General features: G+C 40.0%; 1 protein-coding gene across 1 annotated transcript in view; it reads left to right on the top strand.

The window, feature by feature from the left end:
* Window positions 1–20,758, top strand: part of UST (uronyl 2-sulfotransferase) — a 439,470-nt gene that overhangs the window by 40,602 nt on the left and 378,110 nt on the right. Inside the window, exon 2 of the mRNA XM_085024120.1 lies at window positions 12,673–12,799. The gene's annotated coding sequence lies outside the window, so the exon portion shown is untranslated. The remainder of the gene's footprint in view (window positions 1–12,672; window positions 12,800–20,758) is intronic.

Genomic DNA, 20,758 nt, shown 5'->3' with positions numbered 1-20,758 from the left:
AGATTGATTAATTAGTAAAAGGATGATAAAGACCTTGGGGGGGGAAGTACTTAAATATGACATTTGAAAACCTTTCTAAACATGGATGTTAACTCTTTAAATATTTTGAGAGAAAAACTAGAGATTTGTAACACTAGGGAATTGCTTAAGTTTCTTTATCTGAATTTAAAATAATTATCATGTAATTCCTATAGATTATCCAGCTCTGAAATGAAATAAAATGGTATGAAATAAATGCAGGGATTTGATAAAGCATGATCTTCTTCAGGGACAGAAGGATTTATATTTATTGCATTTTTATTTGCACCAGTTGGTCTAATAAAGATATTTTTCATATTTAAAAAAATAGGAGGTTCTGATTTTTCTCCTTTATGGAACATACCTATCAAATAAGATACTTAAAAAAACTTACAGAGTCCTCCTGAATGTTTGTCATTTTTGAAAATATGCCTGCACGTTTCCCGCCAGCCTGAGTGTGGAAAACACATAGTGTTGTGGCAAGACCCTGAGGTTATCGTAACAGTTGAGTGAAAATAAAATAATGCCCTTGAAAGCTTCTGGCGCATAGTAGACCCTCAATAAGCAGGCATTAAATTCTTCATGGAGTTGGAAATTTATGGGCAAAAAAAAAAAAAAAAAAAGAATTTATTTGGAGTTTCACTTTCAAAAATCTTAAAAATCGACTTGGCTCCAAACTTTCAGCAAACATGCATTGTGTCCTTATGCAGTTGAGACCTTGGAGCCCTGTGCTATTTTCCCACAGCAGTGTAGTTCACGTGCCAGTGTTAACTGCATGCAGAGCTTATTTTGTCTTCATTAGCAAGAGCTGACAAGAGACCCAGTTTTCTTAGCCTCAGCTAAGAAAGGAGGAGTCAGCTTTGATTAACTTGCCATACTTCCTTCAATTTCACTGAATTAGTCATCTGGAGGCAAAACTACCATGTGAATCAGCTGTTTCTCTATTCACACCAAGGCCATATGAATGCCTAGTTCTGCATAGGTATTCTGTTTTCACATATAAAAATGTCAGCTAATTCTATTGTTTCTTAGCCCAGCTACTTTTTCCCACCTTTTTCCTTTCATAGAGAAAGGAAATTTATATTTATTTATTTATTTATATTATTTTTTAATAGTTATTTCCCCAATACAGTTTTTTTCTACTGTACAGCATGGTGACCCAATTATAGATACATGTACACATTCTATTTTCGCACATTATTACGCTCCATCATAAGTGACTAGACATAGTTCCCAGGGCTACACAGCAGGATCTCACTGCTAATCCATTCCAAAGGCAATAGTTTGTATCTATTAACCCCAAGTTCCCCAACCACCCCACTCCCTCTCCCTCCCCCCCCTTGGCAACCACAAGTCTATTCTGCAAGTCCATGATTTTCTTTTCAGTGGAAAGGTTCATTTGTGCCTTATATTAGATTCCAGATATAAGTGATATCATATGGTATTTGTCTTTCTCTTTCGGACTTACTTCACTCAGGATGTGAGTCTCTAGTTGCATCCATGTTGCTGCAAATGGCATGATGTCATTCTTTTTTATGGCTGAGTAGTATTCCATTGTGCATATATACCACAACTTCCTAATCCAATCATCTGTGGATGGACATTTGGGTTGTTTCCATGTCTTGGCTATAGGTGCATGTGTCTTTTTTAAGGAAAGTTTTGTCTGGATATATACCCAAGAGTGGGATTGCTGGGTCATATGGAAGTTCTATGTATAGATTTCTAAGGTATCTCCATACCGATCTCCATAGTGGTTGTACCAGCTTCCATTCCCACCAACAGTGTAGGAGGGTACTCTTTTCTCCACATCCCCTCCAGCATTTGTTATTTGTGGACTTATTAATGATGGCCGTTCTGACTGGTGTGAGGTGGTATCTCATGGTAGTTTTGATTTGCATTTCTCTAATAATCAGGGATGTTGAGCATTTTTTCATGTGCTGTTGGCCACCTTTATATCTTCTTTGGAGAACAGTCTATTCAGGTCTTTTGCCCATTTTTCAATTGAGTTGTTGGCTTTTTTTGCTGTTAAGTTGTATAAGTTGCTTGTATATCCTCGAGATTAAGCCCTTGTCCATTGCATCATTTGAAACTAGTTTCTTCCATTCTGTAAGTTGTCTTTTTGTTTTCTTTTTGGTTTCCTTTGCTGTGTAAAAGCTTGTCACTTTGATTAGATCCCATTGGTTTGTTTTTGCTCTTATTTCTGTTGCTTTGGGAGACTGACCTGAGAAAATATTCATAAGGTTAATGTCAGAGAATGTTTTGCCTATGTTCTCTTCCAGGAGTTTGGTGGTATCTTGTCTTATATGTAAGTCTTTGAGCCATTTTGAGTTTATTTTTGTGCATGGTGTGAGGATGTGTTTTAGTTTCATTGCTTTGCATGCAGCTGTCCAGGTTTCCCAGCAATGCTTGCTGAAAAGACTCTCTTTTTCCCATTTTATGTTCTTGCCTCCTTTGTCAAAGATTAATTGACCATAGGTGCCTGGGTTTATTTCTGGCTTCTCTATTCTGTTCCATTGGTCTGTATGTCTGTTTTGATACCAGTACCACACTGCCTTGCTGACTGTGGCTTTGTAATACTGCCTGAAGTCAGAGACAGTTATGCTTCCTGCTTGGTTTTTGTTCCTCAGAATTGCTTTGGCAATTTCGGGTCTTTTGTGGTTCCATATAAATTTTTGGATTGTTTGTTCTAGTTCTGTGAAAAATGTCATGGGTAATTTGATAGGGATTGCATTGAATCTGTAGATTGCTGTGGGTAGTATGGCCATTTTTACAATATTAATTTTTCCAACCCAGGAGCATGGAGTATCTTTCCATTTCTTTACATCTTCTTTAATTTCCTTGATTAATGTTTTATAGTTCTCAGCATATAAATCCTTTACCTCCTTGATCAGGTGTATTCCCAGGTATTTGATTTTTTGGGGTGTAATTTTAAAAGGTATTGTGTTTTTATATTCCTTTTCTAATATTTCATTGTTAGTATACAGAAATGCGACTGATTTCTGAATGTTAATCTTATATCCTGCTACTTTGCTGAATTTGTTGATCAGTTCAAGTAGTTTTTGGGTTGTGTCCTTAGGATTTTCTTTTTTTTTTTTTTTTTTTTTTTTGTCTTTTTTGTCTTTTGTTGTTGTTGTTGTTGTTGTTGTTGTTGTTGTTATTGTTGCTATTTCTTGGGCCGCTCCCGCAGCATATGGAGGTTCCCAGGCTAGGGGTTGAATCGGAGCTGTAGCCACTGGCCTACGCCAGAGCCACAGCAACGCGGGATCCGAGCCGCGTCTGCAACCTACACCACAGCTCACGGCAACGCCGGATCGTTAACCCACTGAGCAAGGGCAGGGATCGAACCCGCAACCTCATGGTTCCTAGTCGGATTCGTTAACCACTGCGCCACGATGGGAACTCCAGGATTTTCTGTATATAGTATCATGTCATCTGCATACAGTGACAGTTTTACCTCTTCTCTTCCTATTTGAATGCCTTTTATTTCTTTTGTTTGTCTGACTGCTGTGGCTAGGACTTCCAATACTATGTTGAATAACAGTGATGAGAGTGAGCATCCTTGTCTTGTTCCAAATGTTAGCAGGAAGGCTTTCAGCTTTTCTCCATTGAGTACTATATTTGCTGTGGGTTTGTCATAAAATGGCTTTGATTATGTTAAGGTATGTTCCCTCTATACCCACTTTGGTAAGAGTTTTGATCATGAATAGATGTTGGACTTTGTCAAATACTTTCTCTGCATCTATTGAGATGATCATGTGGTTTTTGACTTTTCTTTTGTTAATGTGGTGTATGACATTGATTGATTTGCATATGTTGAACCATCCTTGTGCACTTGGGATGAATCCCACCTGGTTGTGGTGTATGATCTTTTTTATATGTTGTTGGATTCTGATGGCTAAAATTGTGTTGAGAATTTTTGCGTCTATAGTCATTAAAGATATTGGCCTATAGTTTTCTTTTTTGGTGGTATCTTTGTCTGGTTTTGGAATTAGGGTAATGGTGGCATCATAGAATGTCTTTGGGAGTGTTCCTTCTTCTTCAACCTTTTGAAAATTTTTAAGGAGGATGGGTATAAGTTCCTATTTGTATGTTTGGTAGAATTCACCTGTGAAGCCATTTGGTCCTGGGCTTTTTATTTGTAGGGAGTGTTTTTATGACATATTCAATTTCATTTCTAGTGATCGGTCTGTTCAGTTGATCTCTTTCTTCTTGATTCAGTTTTGGCAGGCTGTAAGTCTCTAGAAAGTTGTCTATTTCTTCCAGGTTTTCAAATTTGTTGGTATACAATTTTTCATAGTATTTTCTCATGGTTTTTTGTATTTCTGTAATATCTGTTGTGACTTCTTTTTTATTTCTTATTTTGTTTCTTTGGGTTTTTTCTCTCCTCTTCTTGGTGAGTCTGGCCAGAGGTTTGTCAATTTTGTTTACCTTTTCAAAGAACCAGCTCTTGGTTTTATTGATTTCTTCAGTTGTTTTTTTAATCTCTATTTTATTGATTGCCTCTTTGGTCTTTATGATTTCCTCCCTTCTGCTGACTTTAGGTTTTGTTTGTTCTTCTTTTTCTAATTCATTTAGGTGTTGGGTTAAGTTGTCGATTTGAGATTTTTCTTCTTTTTTGAGGAAGGCTTCTATTGCTATGAATTTCCTTCTGACCACTGCTTTTGTGGCATCCCATAGATTTTGAGTCGACGTGTCTTCATTATCATTTGTCTCTAGGTATTTTTTAATTTCCCTCTTGATTTCCTCATGACCCATTGGTTTTTTTAGTAGCATGTTGTTTAGTCTCCATGTAATAAGTTTTTTCTCATTTCTTTTCCTGTGATTGATTTCTAGTTTCATGCCATTGTGGTCAGAGAAGACACTTGAGATTCTTGAGAATGTTCCATGTGCTTGAGAAGAATGTATATTCTGATTTTTTTGGATGTAATGTACTAAAAATGTCAATTAAGTCTAACTTTTCTGTTGTGTCCTTTAGGATCTCTGTTGCCTTATTGATTTTCTGTCTAGAGGATCTATCCATTGTTGTGAGTGGGGTGTTAAAGTCTCCTACTATGATTGTATTCCCATCAATTCCTTCTTTTATGTCTGTTAGTATTTGTTGGAGGTATCTGGGTGCTCCTGTATTAGGGGCATATATATTGATGATTGTAATATCCTCTTCTTGAATGGATCCTTTAACCATTAAATAGTGTCCTTTTTTGTCTTTCTTTATGGCCTTCATTTTTTAAAAATATATTTTATTTTCTTTTCCCACTGTACAGCAAGGGGATCAAGTTATCCTTACATTTATACATTTTCCCCCCACCCTTTGTTCTGTTGCAATATGAGTATCTAGACATAGTTCTCAATGCTACTCAGCAGGATCTCCTTGTAAATCTATTCTAAGTTGTGTCTGATAAGCCCAAGCTCCTGATCCCTCCCACTCCCTCCCCCTCCCATCAGGCAGCCACAAGTCTATTCTGCAAGTCCATGATTTTCTTTTCAGTGGAAAGGTTCATTTGTGCCTTATATTAGATTCCAGTTATAAGTGATATCATATGGTATTTGTCTTTGTCATTCTGGCTTTATTTCACTCAGTATGAGATTCTCTAGTTCCATCCATGTTGCTGCAAATGGCATTATGTCATTCTTTTTATGGCTGAGTAGTATTCCATTGTGTATGTATACCACATCTTTCTAATCCAATCCTCTGTCGATGGACATTTGGGTTGTTTCCATGTTCTGGCTATTGTGAATAGAGCTGCAATGAACATGCAGGTGCATGTGTCTCTTTTAAGGAAAGTTTTGTCTGGATATATACCCAAGAGTGGGATTGCTGGGTCATATGGAAATTCTATGTATAGATTTCTAAGGTATCTTATGGCCTTCATTTTAAAGTCTGTTTTGTCTGATATGAGTATTGCAACTCCTGCTTTCCTGTCTTGTCCATTGACATGAAATACCTTTTCCCATCCCCTCACTTTCAGTCTATATTTGTCCTTTGCTCTAAGGTGAGTTTCTTGTAGGCAGCAGATTGAAGGTTTTAGCTTTTTTATCTAATCTGCCACTCTGTGTCTTTTGATTGGAGCATTTAGTCCATTGACATTTAAGGTGATTATTGATAGATACATATTTATTGCCATTTTAAACCTTTTTTTCCAGTTGATTCTATGTTTCTCTTTTCTTCTTTTCTGTTTTGGGTTGGATGGTTTCCACTTATTTTATGCTTGAGTACTTTTCTTTTCAGTTTTTGTGAATGTAATGTTTGGTTTTGATTTGTGGTGGCCCTGTTTTTTAAGCATGTTAAGCCCTTCCTATATCTGCTTGCTTTTGCCTGATAACATATAGGCTCAGACACATCATTAAAATAAAAAAAGAATCTATATTTTCTTACTTTCCTTCTCCACATTGTATGATTTTGATGTCTTTTTTTTTTTCTTCTTTAACATCTTCATGTTTAGATCTGTATGCTGGCTTATTTAAGTGATTACTTTCCAACTGTGGTTTCCTCCATCCTAATTCTTCTTTTTCTCTTTTCTCTCTCTCTCTCTTTTTTTAATTTAAAGAAGCCCTTTCAGTATTTCTTTTAGAATGGGTTTAGTATTGCTGTACTCTTTTAGCTTTTGTTTGTTGGAGAAATTCTTTATTTCCCCTTCTATTTTAAATGATATTCTTGCTGGATGGAGAATTCTAGATTGCAAATTTTTTCCTTTCGGCACTTTAAATATATCTTGCCACTCCCTTCTGGCCTGTAGTGTTTCTGTAGAGAAGTCAGCTGATAGCCTTATGGGGGTTCCCTTATAATTAATGCTTTGCTTTTTTCTTGCTGCCTTTAGAATCCTCTCTTTATTTTTAACTTTTGCCATTTTTATTATAATATGTCTTGGTGTGGGCCTGTTTGGGTTCAGCTTGTTTGGGGCCTCTGTGCTTCCTGTATCTTGATATCAGTATGCTTTAGATTTGGAAAGTTTTCAGCCATAATTTTTTCAAATATATTTTCAATTCCCTTTTCTTCTTCTTTTCCTTTTGGAATTCCTATTATGCATAGATTGGCCCACTTTATATTATCCCATAGGTCTCTTCTATTGCTTTCATGTTTTTTCATTTGGTTTTCTGTCTGCTGTCCTGATTGGGTAATTTCCATTATTTTATCTTCCACGTCACTAATTCATTCCTCTGCATTATTCATTCTGCTCTTTATTGCCTTAAGCTCAGTTTGTATCTCTGCAAATGAATTTTCTAGTTTTTCTTGGCTCCTCCTTATATTTTCTAGTTTCTTTCTAAAGGAATCTGCATCACTGTTCATATCCTCTCTTAATTCCTTCAGTATTTTTAAGACCTCTCCTTTGAACTCAATGTCTGTCAGACTGCAGAGGTCTGTTTCATTGTTGTCTGCTTTAGGTGAATTCTCCTGTTTCTTTAACTGGGGATGGTTTCTGTGCTTCTTCATCTTGCTTGTGTTTTTCTTTTTCTGTGAGTTCAGGGAAGCCAAACTGTAGTCTTGTAAGGCTACTTCTATGCAGAAATACCCCTTTGTATTTTTTGGGAGGTTACTATTTATTTTTGGTGTGGGAGTTTGGATATTTGCTGTCTCTTTCTTCGGTGTGAGCAGGCTGTTGTTTTCGGCATGCTCAGTGTGTTTTTAGGGAGAAGGAGGCAATGGCTGGGGCCAGCAGTCAGTGCATGGTCGTTGGGCTCTCATTAGCAGCAAGGACCTGCAGGAAGGTGGCACAGGCTACTCCTAGTTGCAGGGTCCTGAGAAGTGGTGATAAGCTCTAGGCAGATCTTCCATGTGACCAGAGCATTTGGCAGTAGCAACAGCAGGGTGCGTGAGTTCCCAGGGGAGTGAGAGCAACCATAGCTTGTGTTTGATTGCAGTGCCCTCCTCTGAGGTGTTTGGAACCGCAGGTGGTACCTGTTCAGGGACCCCTATTGGGAGCAGACTGTGACCATCTCTAGAGTCAGGGATATCTGTGGTGGTTTGCCCCTGCCACCTGTAGACCATGCATGAAGAAACCCATCTCACTTAGCCCACATTGAGGTGTTGTAAAGGGTGCTCTGAGTTGCAGGATCCTGGGAAGTGACAGAGATCAGACATGTGGGTAGTGTGGATTGTTTGGCAGTGGCAACGCAGGGCGGTTGTGTTCCCCAGGGGTACGAGAGCACCAACAGGTGGTGTTCGGTCACAGTGCCCTCCTCTGTGGTGCCCTTTAGGTGAATGGGGCTGCAAGTGATTTTTTCTTCAGATATCTCCAGTGGAAGTGCGTCATGCCCACCTGTGGAATCAGGAATAACTGTGGTGGTTTGCCCCTGCCGCCTGCAGACCACGCAAGAAGCACCCTGTCCCACTTAGCCCACACAGGAGGTGCTGCACCTGTTGCTCCTAGTTGTAGGGTCTTGGGAAGGGACAGTGACCAAGTGTCTGGGGGTTACCCAGAGCGTTTGGCAGTGGCAGCTGCAGGGTGGGTGTGTTCTCCTGGGAGTGAGAGCCGCAGCGTATGGCGCTTGGTTGCAATGCCCTCTTTTTTTCTTTTTGGCAACCCCTCAGGTGACCAGGGTCGCTGGTGGAGCCCACTCACAGGCCCGCAGTGGTGGCAAGCCATGCCTCCCTCTGGCCTCTGAGACGACCACCGCAGTCCGTTCCTGCCACCTGTGGATCGTGCACGAGGCACCACGTTGCACTTAGCCCACACAATAGGTGTCTGGCCGCCAGTAGCCTGCACAAGAAACGCCTAATCTCCCTTAAATGGGCAAGAGGCTTTTTGCCCCCATAGCCTCTGCAGAGCTGCCCTGCCCTCTAAGCCCGCGGGCATGTGCACGCTCTGTGCAGGGAGATTCCTCTGGCAGATGGTGCCTCCTCCTCTCCCCTCCCCAACAGTGGCGCCTTGCCTCTCCTGCGGGTCCGGACCTTCTCCCGGGTTCCCTCTGCCATGGTGTTCCCTTCCTTAGCCCCTCATGCCATCCCCAGTTCTCTCCCTGGGACTGACCTCCGGAGCCTGAGTCTCGGCGCCCAGCCCCGGCCTGAGTGTCTCAGGCTGTGGTGTCCGGGCCGGTGGTTCAGGTGGTCTGTGCGGCTCTCACTCTGCTTTGCTGTTCTCAGTACAGCTGATGCGCTTTTCTTGGCGACTTTGAGGTCCTGCCGACTCAGCCGATCTTTCATCAGTTAGGTGGCTTCCCAGGAGGTGGGTTCCTTTTCTCCTTCCCAGCTATCTTTCGGGAATGCTAGTGCTGTCCTGATTCCTTCTCTCTCTCTTTTTTTCTTTTGTTCTACCCAGTTATGTCAAGAGTTTCTTGCCCTTTTTGGAGGTTTAAGTTCTTCTGTCAGCATTTAGTTGATGTTCTGTGTGAGTAGTTTTACCTGTAGTTGTTTGTTTGTTTGTTTGTTTTTGTCTTTTTGCCTTTTCTGGGGCCGATCCCATGGCATATGGAGGTTCCCAGGCTAGGGGTCTGATCAGAGCTGTAGCCGCCAGCCTACACCACAGCCACAGCAACGCCAGATCCTTAACCCACTGAACAAGGCCAGGGATCGGACCCGCAACCTCGTGGTTCCCAGTCAGATTCGTTAACCACTGAGCCACAACAGGAACTCCCTAGATGTGTTTTTTTGATGTGTTTGTGGGAGAAGGTGTGTGCGACCTCTCACTCCTCCGCCATCTTGCTCCACCTCCCAGAAATTTATATTTAAATGAAAACATAATAACTGACAACTGGTTTACTGATTGTTTTAATGTCTTTATCAAAAAACAGGCTAGTTTTCATTTGAGAAATCTTTTTAAAAGTACAGCTAAGCGTATTCAAATGTGTATTGAGAAGAGAAAAATTTCTAATAATAAATGTTCATTAAATAATCATGAACAATAGCATCTAATAACAATAACTGAGCAGTTGAATAATAATATCTGGTGACTTGTGATCCTGATCAAAATCTGGCTCCTGAGTCTTTCCAGGTATATCAAATGAATAATCATGACTAACCTCTAAAGAGCTTTAGGATTGGGAGTTTCTGTTGTGGCACAGCCAGTTAAGGAACTGGCATGTCTCTGTGGTGGTGTGGGTTTGATCCCCAGCCTGGCACATTGGGTTAAGGCTGTGGCATTGCTGCAGCTGCTGCATAGGTTGCAGCTGTGGTTTCAATTCAGTCCCTGGCCTGGGAACTTCCATATGTCATGGGTGCAGCCTTTTTTTTTTTTTTTTTTTTAAGATCTTTAGGGTTTCTACATATTTCTTAACTTAGAAAATATTAACACGGTGCTGGGGGAAGCCAAAATGTTTATCCCTCTAGTTTCTATCCTATAACAGCTGTATGTTACACTTAAATATCTTATATAGCAAATCCAGGCAGCCAGCCACTCACGCATGATTTTACTAGACACAGTGAGAAGGTTGAGGGGAAAAATTCTCTGGAAATTTGGAGATACTAGATGTGAAAATGCAAGATCATAGTGTACGGGAGGAAAATCTTTTCTCTGCCCTCTTAGATTACTCTCTTAGGCCGGGGACTGTGAATTAAACTGACAACAGACAGAATTATTTCATATGCACATGGGGAGACTCACAGAAAAAAAGTAAAAAAAAAAAAAAAAAAAAAAAAACCACAAAAAACCAAAGTGGTTAGGCCTTGAAGCTTATATACCATTTTAACAAAGGATGATAAACTGTGGAAAAGTGATAAGACAAAGGAAAAGGTGTTTGGGCTTCTAGGGCAGTAAATTGCGGGAAAGTAAATGGATGGGAGAAACTAGTGGAAGAGAGGAGTCATTTGGTAAGGTTTGCTGTGCAGATTCAAATCAGAGCTTTCTCCAGTGGTGAGTATCATCTCCTCTTCCTGGTATGGGAGAAGGGGGAGGGGACACCTTCACCAAGGGAAATTTATGCCTTGCTTTTAGGTAGAAAGGGAGAGGGCAGAGAACTCCTCCTGTATCTTCTGTTTCTCAGTTGTCTCCAGCTCAAAATAATCCTTATGCCAAAGTGGCATATTTTGGTGGTGCCCCATCCTGATTCCCTTCAATAGCATGATGCAAAAAAAGGTAATTGAAATATGCATCCCAGCCTGGGTCTCCCTCTTCCTACTAATGTGTCGTTATAGACCTGGTTTAATTTCTCTAACACACAGCTATCTTCTCTGAGATGGAGATGATAATACTGATCCCAGGAGTTCCCGTTGTGACTCCGCAGAAACGAATCCGACTACTATCCATGAGGATGCAGCTTTGATCCTTGGCCTCGCTCAGTGGGTCTGGGATCTGGCATTGCCGTGAGCTGTGGTGTAGGTTACAGACATAGCTCGGATCTGGTGTGGCTGTGGCTGTGGCATGGGCCAGTGGCTATAGCTCCAATTTGACCCCTAGCCTGGGAAGTTCCATATGCTGCAGGTGCAGCCCTAAAAAGCAAAAAAGAAAAACCAAAACCAAAACTAAAATTGATCCCAACTATAAGGTTGGGAAAAGGACCAATTGAGAACTGCATGTGAGCCCTTTGTTAACTGGGAAGAACTTTACGAGTGTTGAGTATTCCACATTAACTGCACTGTCTGGGATAAACTCCACACTAGTTTGTCCCAATTAAAAACAACAACAACAACCAAAAAAACCTCATTGTACCTAGAGATTCTGATATGAAGAGAAGTGGGTGCAAGAGAGGTTACCCTCTACTTTCTCAAGAAGTTTATTCCTTTTCCATATCTATACATCCATGAAGATAGCTTCATCTTTTATTTTAAAATATATTATGATTTTCTTTTAAAATTATGTTGAGAATTTTATATGCTTCCTTCCCCCTCATCTCTGCTCTCAGTTGAAAAGCTTTGCTCAAAATGCAATAAACAGTCCTCCAGAAAAGTGTTAATGATGGCTCAAGTTTTAGGGACAGGCCTCCTAGAGGAAGTGGCACTTAAACTGGCACTGAAGGAAGAAAAGGCCTTGCCCAGGATGAGGACTGAGAGACAGTGGTCTTTCAGAATAAAGCAGAAGCATAAGCAAGAACAGAGTGTGCAAAGAAATTTAACTGTGAAACCATCTTAAAACATTTACAAATACAACCCCGAAAATAATTTAGTATTTAAAAATGGTTCCTTCTGGGAAGTCACTTCAGTGGGATTTTTGTTCTTTGAATCCTGGCTATTGTGTTTTATTCTTTATCTTTTTGAAGAGCATGATCTAATTAAATCCACTATTTGGAAGGCCAAGATAAGTGTTAGAATGGCCACATGTTAAGTCCTTTATAAGAATGCTATTCTTGTCTAACAGAAGGCAGCCTTAATTTGGCTGAATGCAACAGTAACAGAGCTTTAGGTAAAAAATAGTTATCCAACTCTTCTTCTGAAAAATGCCAACTTTTCTGAAAAATACAGTGAAACTTTTAGAATCAAATGAAAATGACCTTTTTAGACACAGGCAGCCAAGTATTCACGAAGATGCCCAGTTCTGCTTTAGCACTGAACCAAGAAGTTACATTTTGAGAGAGTTTATTTTCAAGTTGGTAGAAAGGAAAGAACAGTGAGATGCCTTCCTGTACTACCTCCCATAGGGCAGATTTGTCACTTTGCCAGGCTTGCAGATGAGATGGCCTAAGCCTTCCTGCGGCATTTGGGATAGAAACTACTACCACATACATGAATTGTACCCTTCAAATGTGTTCAGTGTAAAAGTAAAATGTGTTCTTTCTCCTTCTTGGAAGATTCTAGGAGCACCTGGCAAGAAGAGGCTGCTGCCTGGAGTCCAGAACTGAATGAATCAACCCTCTGAAGTCAGAACAGTGTCTGAATGATGAGCCCCCAGGCAGATTTCAAGATACAGAACATTTGGTGAGTTCGAATATTGTACCAGGAGCTTCTTGTTTGCTCTGCAGGTTAACCTCAAACCTAGAACTTTCTGGGAAAGGAGAAACTCTTGGGCCTTAATACTCAATATCTTTGAAAAGCCCTCTTGCACTCATTCACCGGCAAATGTGGTCAGATTCTGGCTGTGAGTGGTAGTTGTTCTGAGGACTAGGGAAGGCAAAGGAGTTTAAACACCTAAGTCTCTGTCCTAGAGGAGTGCTCAGTTTTAGGGAGACTAGCATACATACATACAAATTGATATAATGAAATTAAATAAAAACTTAGTGCCATGAGAAGCATTTGTTCTGTCTTTCAGCAGATTCTACTGATCATCTGTTGTCAGCTAGACATTCTGTTTGCCCTGTTAGGAAGTTTAGGCTTCATCCTGTGGGCACTGGAAGTCATTAAAATGTTTAAAGAGGCACCAGCTTGACAAGACTGTGCTTTAGAAGGGCCTGTCTGTTATAAGGTGGCAAGAATAGAGTCAAAGCAACCAATGGCAGTTGTGTTCATGATCAAGGCAAGTGGCCTGAACTCAGGCAGAGGAGCAGAAATGGAGGGATGTGAACAAGTTTGAGGAAGTACCACTGGAGAATTTGGACACTGACGAGATGCAAGGAGCGGGGAGCGAAGGGGAAAACCCTATGACAGTGATGCCAGAGAAGATGGGTGTGAGCCCAAGTTTGAGGGGACATCTAGACATAGCACTGGGAGATAAAACTGATGTCCTGATTCCAGTTAAGACAAGAAGCAGAGGGAACTTTCAGGGAGAATTTAAAGATCTAGGGGAGTTTGCTTGTTCTGTAAGGCGGTGTTTTCTGCAATGGATCTTGACCCATCAGTGGTTCAAGAAATCAATTTAGTGGGTTTTGAATAGCATTTTTTTTTTTTTACTTTTTAAAGCAGTTTTATTGAAGTATAATTTACACACCATAGCATTCCCCTTTTGTAAGTGTACAGTTCAATAATTTTTAGCCAATTTATACAGTTGATCCTGAACCACACAGGTTTGAACTGCACAGGTCCACTTATATGCAGATTTTTTTTCAATAAATATATTGGAAATTTTTCTGGAGATTTGTAGCAATTTGAAAAAACTTGCGGACAAAACCATGTAGCCTAGAAATAGCAAAAAAATTAGGGGAAAGTTGTGTCATGAATGCATAAAATATATGTAGATACAAGTCTCTCCTTACATAGGCACAGAATAAGTCTTATTTGATATGAAATTAATAATGTTAAGGTTTTTTTTTTATTGTTTAAAATTTTTCTTTCAAATAATTACATTACCGTACAGTATGCCTCTCTCTCTCCCATAATTGGAGCCTGTCAAACAGGTAAGTGTGTTTTTTTTTAATTTCCAATATTGTATTATGAATATGACTATAATACTCTATGCACAGTTTTTACAATGATTCTCTCATTGGTGTATAGACCAGGCTACCATGAAGCAATTGTATAGATTACATCAGGCAACCATGAAACAATCATATTGCTGCTTCATTATCAATTGTTATAAATATGACATTTTTCATATTATCTTTTTTTTTTTTTCTTTTTTTGCTTTTTAGGGCCGCATCCGTGGCATATGGAGGTTCCCAGGCTGGAGGTCCAATTGGAGCTACAGCCACTGGCTTACACCACAGCCTCGGTAATGCCAGATCTGAGCCGTGTCACGACCTACACCACAGCTCATGGCAACGCCGGATCCTTAGCCCACTGAGTAAGGCCAGGGATCAAACCCGCAACCTCATGCTTCCTAGTTGGATTCATTTCCGCTGTGCCATGACGGGAACTCCTTTCTTTTCATGTTTGATGTCTCGTGTTAGTAATACATATAACCCCTCTGGTGTTTTGTATCGTATAAGACAATATTGATGTAGATACTGATAGACAAATGACTCATCTGGTAAACAGATGTTGTAAACTTACTTGTTGATGTAGTACGGTACTATAAATGTACTTTCTCTTTCTTATGATTTTCTTAATAATATTTTCTTTCTCTACCTGCTTTATTGTAAGAACACAGCACATAATACATGTAACATACGAAGTGTGTGTTAATCGACCATGTTATCAGTAAGGCTTTGGTCAACAGTAGGCTAGTGGTAATTAAGTTTTGGGGGAGACAAAAGTGTAGATGGACTTTGAACTGCCTGGGGGGTCAGCATCCTTGTTCAACAGGCAACTGTAGTTGTAAAGCCATCACCACCGTCCAGTATAACATTTCCACCACCCAGCAAGTTTCCTTATGTTGACTGAAGTTCATCTCTTCTTCCATCTTCAGCTCTAAGCAACCACTGACCTGCTTTCTGTCTCCATACATGTGCCTTGTCTGGCCATTTCATATACTTGAAATCATGTAAAACGTAATCTTTTGTGTCTAGCTTCTTTCACTTAGCGGGGCATTTTTGAGGTTCATCCACGTTGAACACGTGTCAGTAGTTTGCTTCTTCTGTTGTTGTGTAGTCCATTGTATGGATAGACCACATTGTGTTGCCCATTCACTAGTTGACAGACATTTAGATTGTTTCCAGTTTGGGGCTGATATAAATAATAGTGCTGCGAACATTTACCCTAAGTCTTTGGGTGAATATGTCTTCATTTATCTTGGATATATCCTTCCAGTAGAATTGCTGTGTCACCCGAAAAGCTTAACTTTTTAGAAACTGCTAAATTATTTTTCAAAGTGGCCATACCACTTTATATCCCCAACAGCAATGTATGAGTGTTTCTGTTGCTGCACTTTCTCCGACTGGTAGCTTTAGTCTTTCTGACTATAACTCTTCTAGTGGGTGTATTGGTATCTCATTGTGGTTCAAATTTCCCTCATGACTAATGTGGTTAAGCACACGGTGTGCTTATTAACCATTCATGTATCTTCAAATATTTAGTGCATTTTAACTGGATTATTTTCTTATTATTGAGTTAAAAGAGTCCTTGATATATTTACTTATCAGATATAAGATTAGTAAATATTTTCTTCTGGCCTGTAGCTTGTCTTTTCATTTTATTAACAGTGTCACATTAAAGCATAGAAATCAGCATTGTCACTGCTGTGGCCTGGGAACTTCCATGTGCCTCAGGCACAGCCCCCCACCAGAAGTTTTTAATGAAATCTCATTTCTTAATATTTCTCTTATGGATTTCACTTTTGGTATTTTACTTAGGAACTCTTTGTCCAGCCCAAGGTTGCAAAGATTTGTATCCTCTTTAAGAAATTTTAGGAGTTCCTGTTGTGGCTCAGTGGTAATGAACCCAAATAATATCCATGAGAACATGGGTTTGATCCCTGACCCAGCTCAGTGGGTTAAGGATCCTGTGTTGCTGCAAACTTTGTTATAGATCCTGCATTTCTGTGGCTATGGCATTGTAAGCCAGCAGCTCCAGCTCCAGTTTAACCCCTAGCCTGGAAACTTTCATGTGCCTCAGGTACAGCCATAAAAACAACAACAAAAACAAAAAGATAGGAATCAGTTGAGAGCAATGGTTATGAGAGGGAAAGCCTAGAGCTAGGATTTACATCTAGGGCAGTGAAGAGTTAAATTTCCCAATGGGAGAGATCACTGGAGTTGGACTTGAAGAATGAATAGGCTTTATCAGGCCTCCCAGGGAGGGAGGCAAATTACTCAGGGCAAGAGCAGAGGTCTGGAATAAACAAATGAACTAGAAAAAAAAGAACCCCTAGCCCACGATGGTGGAGAGGATAGAACATTAGGTCTGCTGTGATGAAAATTCTACTAATGTAGAAAGCTGGGTTTGAGGTTTTAAAAACCAAACCTTGCTTGGGTCTCACTACCTTAACAAAACAAAAAACCAATGTTTGTGTTTTTCAATCACCTTCTATTTAAAAGCTTGATTAAAATAATTAAATTAATGTTTGCTGTATATACCTGTAGAAAAGTCTTTTATCTAGTCACTGTTCAGTCATTCAAAATGTGTATTTCTTAATTCTTTAAGATTCACTGTCTTCCAAATGATAAACTTTTAAAGTTGACATTGCCTGTAGTGACAACCTGCCCACTCCTTTAATTTTTACTTTAAAAAAAACTATAGCGTCCTGAGAAATAATTATCAGGCCTGCCCCTCTGTGTTGTCCTTATTCTCCCACCTTAATCCAGGCCAATAGTAACCCCCTTTAGTGCCAGAACATTCTTCAGAAAGTTAGGCTAATGGTACATTTATGTAGGATCTTTAACTGTTCCAGTTATATTTTGAAGTATTTTTGAAAGTTAATTTTAGCAGAGAGGCCAAAAAATCGGAAGAAGTGTGGGCAGCTAGATGCCATTTTACAGCTCACAAAATACATTTTCAAAATCTCTCTTTGACAGCTTGCAAATATAGATGTCTGCCATTACCTTGCTTTTTGGCTTTGAACAAATATAATTTTCCAGACCTTGATTTCCTTACCTGTAAATTCAGAAACTTAAACTATTCTAAGGTTTTCTTGCTGCAAAAGAAACATGCCTATTTCAGTCATTTCTGTAGACATCTTTAATGTAAATTATATTCACTTGTACAAGCCAAAATACAAAAACAACAGATAAGTCCACCAATTGGCCCAAAAAGTGTGATTAATAAGAATAATGGACATTCATACAGATGTATAAGAAGTTACATTTCCTTTCATACCACATTTTTCATTCTTAAAAACATTAAATATATTGTATTTTCTTTTGCAGCTAATTTGTAATGGATGCGATTTTTCATTTTAGGCAGCATGTACTTAGTCATCTATTTATTCAGCAAATATTTCTGGGCCACATATTACATGCAGATTCTGCCCTGGGTCCTGTAATGGGCACAGACAATCAAAAACAATCATCTTGAGATCGAATAAGGGAGCTAGGGCAGGAACATAAATAAGAGTGGTCCCAGTCAGTCTGTATGATGGGAGGGTCTGGGAGTCACAGATAATAGCTGCTATAAAGTACGAGGGAGTGACTGCTCATTTCCAAATGTGATGAGGAAGGAGACCACAGATGGCAGCATTTGAGAAAACTCCTTTGCATCCTAATAAGCACCTGCTCCCAAGAATGACGCAGACTATCTGAAGGTTAGGTCAGCTTGGCAGGAAAGCACCAGCATAATTTGTGTCACTATGAGCCCGTGAACCAAAGTGGATCTCGCTTTAGGTCCATAATACTTGTCAGTGTCCCCTCAGAACATTTTAGGGCGTTTCTGTAAATGACCCTGATTTTGGCACCACATTGACTGCCTCGTATTTTCTTTTTCAGCTGTCAGTTTAGACTCAGAGCTACATCATAGAAGTACAGGAACTACACATAGAAGTTTTAAAATATTTACTGTAAATTGGAATAAAACTTAGGAAATGGATGGTATTTTAGTATGCTATTTTAAATATCACATTTCCTCTTTTTTAAGCTGGCAGAAGTCATAACTTCGTTATTTGAATGTCTTTAAAAACTAAGGCATAGCTTTTTCCTGATTTATTTTTAGTCTTAAAAAAAACAATGTTTTTTTAAAATCCAATTTTGGAGGCGAGTGCAGACAGTTTATAACAGCCGCGTGCATGAACTTACATACATATTCAGGGTGTAGTAGAAAATGGTGCTGGAGGGAGAGGCCAAGACTGGGAGTTAATGTCTCTCATCAATTAATCTTGGAGCCTTGGATGACTCTCTTAATCTTACTAACCTTGAGTTTTCTCAGCTGTAAAATTCGGGGACTGAAATAAGTGATCTCTAAATCCCTTTCTAGTTCTGATAACTTTTGCCTATGTTTATAATTCATTCTCTATAGAGGCAAATAGCCACGTTTTATAGATTAATATTTAGTTGTTAGTGCAAATACTGAGAACGACTCCTTGAATTGAAGCAGCCTGCCTGCATAAAGAGATGTGAAATAATATGTGTTTGTGTGCAGAGCTGAAGGCTTAAGTCCAATGAACCTCTTTTTTTGCTTTGTATCAGCATCAGTACTAATCAAATGGTTGAATTTGCTCTGAACCCCTTGCAAATCAACCTAACTCATCTGCAAATGGGGAAATTCTGAGGAAGCAATTGCTTAGCATTTAGTCTGAGTGCTGTAAATAGAATATGAGTTAATTGCTCAATAATACAAATAATGTATTTCCCAATAATGGTGGAAAAACAACCCCACCAAACACAAAAGCGTATCCAGTGGGAGACAAAGTACTTTAACTAAGGACATTTTCCTGGGTGTCCTGGAATCATCCCAGAGACAGCTGTCCCTCTGCCTACATTCAAGCCTGGCCCTATTTGTAGGTTTCAAAAACAGCAATGCAAATGTTTCATCAGTGTGTTTGGTGTGTGAGAGGCCTGTGCTACAGGATTATTTTGCCGTGAGTCCTAATTGCAGGGAATGTGCCAAACTCAGAAGAGGTATTTCTAGGACACAGTGCCTGGGGATGACAGGCATTCCTATAGCCACTGCCTCAGACCGTGGTACCAGATCCCTGAGCACTGGTCTGCTTTCAGTGATGCCTGGAGCCTCCCAAGCTGAGACAAGGCATCAGAGGAAGCTGCGTGAGTGAATGCTCTGGCTCTAGTTATTGAGTGTGTACTGAGCTAGAGGTTATGAGGAAGAGCTGAGGCTTTGGGTTACTCTAGGACAAGAACCCATTACTCATTCTAATGACCAGCTATTTTTACTTCCCCAAATGTTGATTGGTTACTTGGGCTGGGGAGTGGGCAATTGTACTGAGAGTACAAGCCACTTAGTGGAGGGGGACCCAAAGGGCAAGGCACTAGGGGAGTAGAGAGTGTCAGACTAGAGGAAAGATACGTGGTACAGTGGACACAGAACATGGACCACGAAGCCAGACAGAGTCAGATGTTCATCCTGGCTCTCCCATCTCCTAACTGCCTGATTTTATGTTTCATTCTCCTTGTGTGTATATCAAAAATAATACCTCACAAGACTTTGTGAGGATGAGATAATGTGTGCGAAGTGCCTCAAATACAAGGAGCATTAAAAAAACAACCTTTCTCTCCCTGCCTCCAGCACTGTTATTATGTCCCCTAAATTCATGTGTTGAAGCGCTAATCCCAGGTACCTCAAAATGTGACTGCATTTGGAGATAAAACGGCTTTTTCCTTTTCCTTTTTAAAATTGAGGTATAGGTCATGCACAGCACTGTGTAAGTGACAGGTATACAATATAGTTCTTCACAGTCTCCAGAAGTTATTCTCCATCCATAGCCGCTGCAAAACACTACACTCCCTGTGCTGCCCAGCACAGCTCCATGGCTCACTTCATACGTAGTAAAATGATTTGCACCTCCTAACTCTCCACCCCCATATCACTTCCCTACCCCTTCTCTCTCCCCACTGGTAACCACTAGTTTGTTCTCTGTATCTGTGACTCTACATCTTTTTTTTTTTTTTTTTGTCTTTTTAGGACCACACCTGTGGCATATGGAGGTTCCCAGGCTAGAGGTCAAATCGGAGCCGAAGCTGCCCACCTCTACCAGGGCTATAGCAACCCAGGATATGAGCCTTGTCTGTGACTTACACCATAGCTCACGGCATCACCAGATCCCTGACCCACTGAGCAAGGCCAGGGATCGAACCCGCATCCTCATGGATACTGGTCGGGTTCGTTAACTGCTGAGCCACGACTGGTACTCTCTGCATCTTTTTTGTTATATTCACTAGCTCGTTGGATTTCTTAGGTTCCAGTGATACCATGCAGTATTTATCTTTCTCTATCTGACTTATTTTACTTAGCATAATGCCCTCCAAGTCCATCCATGTCACTGAAAATTGCAGGCTTGTTCTTTTTTATGGCTGAGTAGTATTCCTGTGTGTGTGTGTGTGTGTACACCACAGGAGATAGGGTCTTTACAGAGACAATTAAGTTAAAAGGAGGTCATTAAGGTGGGCCCGAATTCAATATGACTGGTACTTAGAAGAGGAGATTAGACAGATACTCTTAAGAGGGAAAATCATGTAGAGATGC

This window comes from Sus scrofa, chromosome 1 (genome assembly GCF_054392235.1).
Source record: "Sus scrofa isolate SSC_HxYL_T2T_F1_AM1 chromosome 1, Sscrofa_HxYL_maternal_Yorkshire_Landrace_v2.0, whole genome shotgun sequence".
NCBI classification, from domain to species: Eukaryota; Metazoa; Chordata; class Mammalia; order Artiodactyla; family Suidae; genus Sus; species Sus scrofa.
This window is presented reverse-complemented; position numbering and strand designations above follow the sequence as displayed.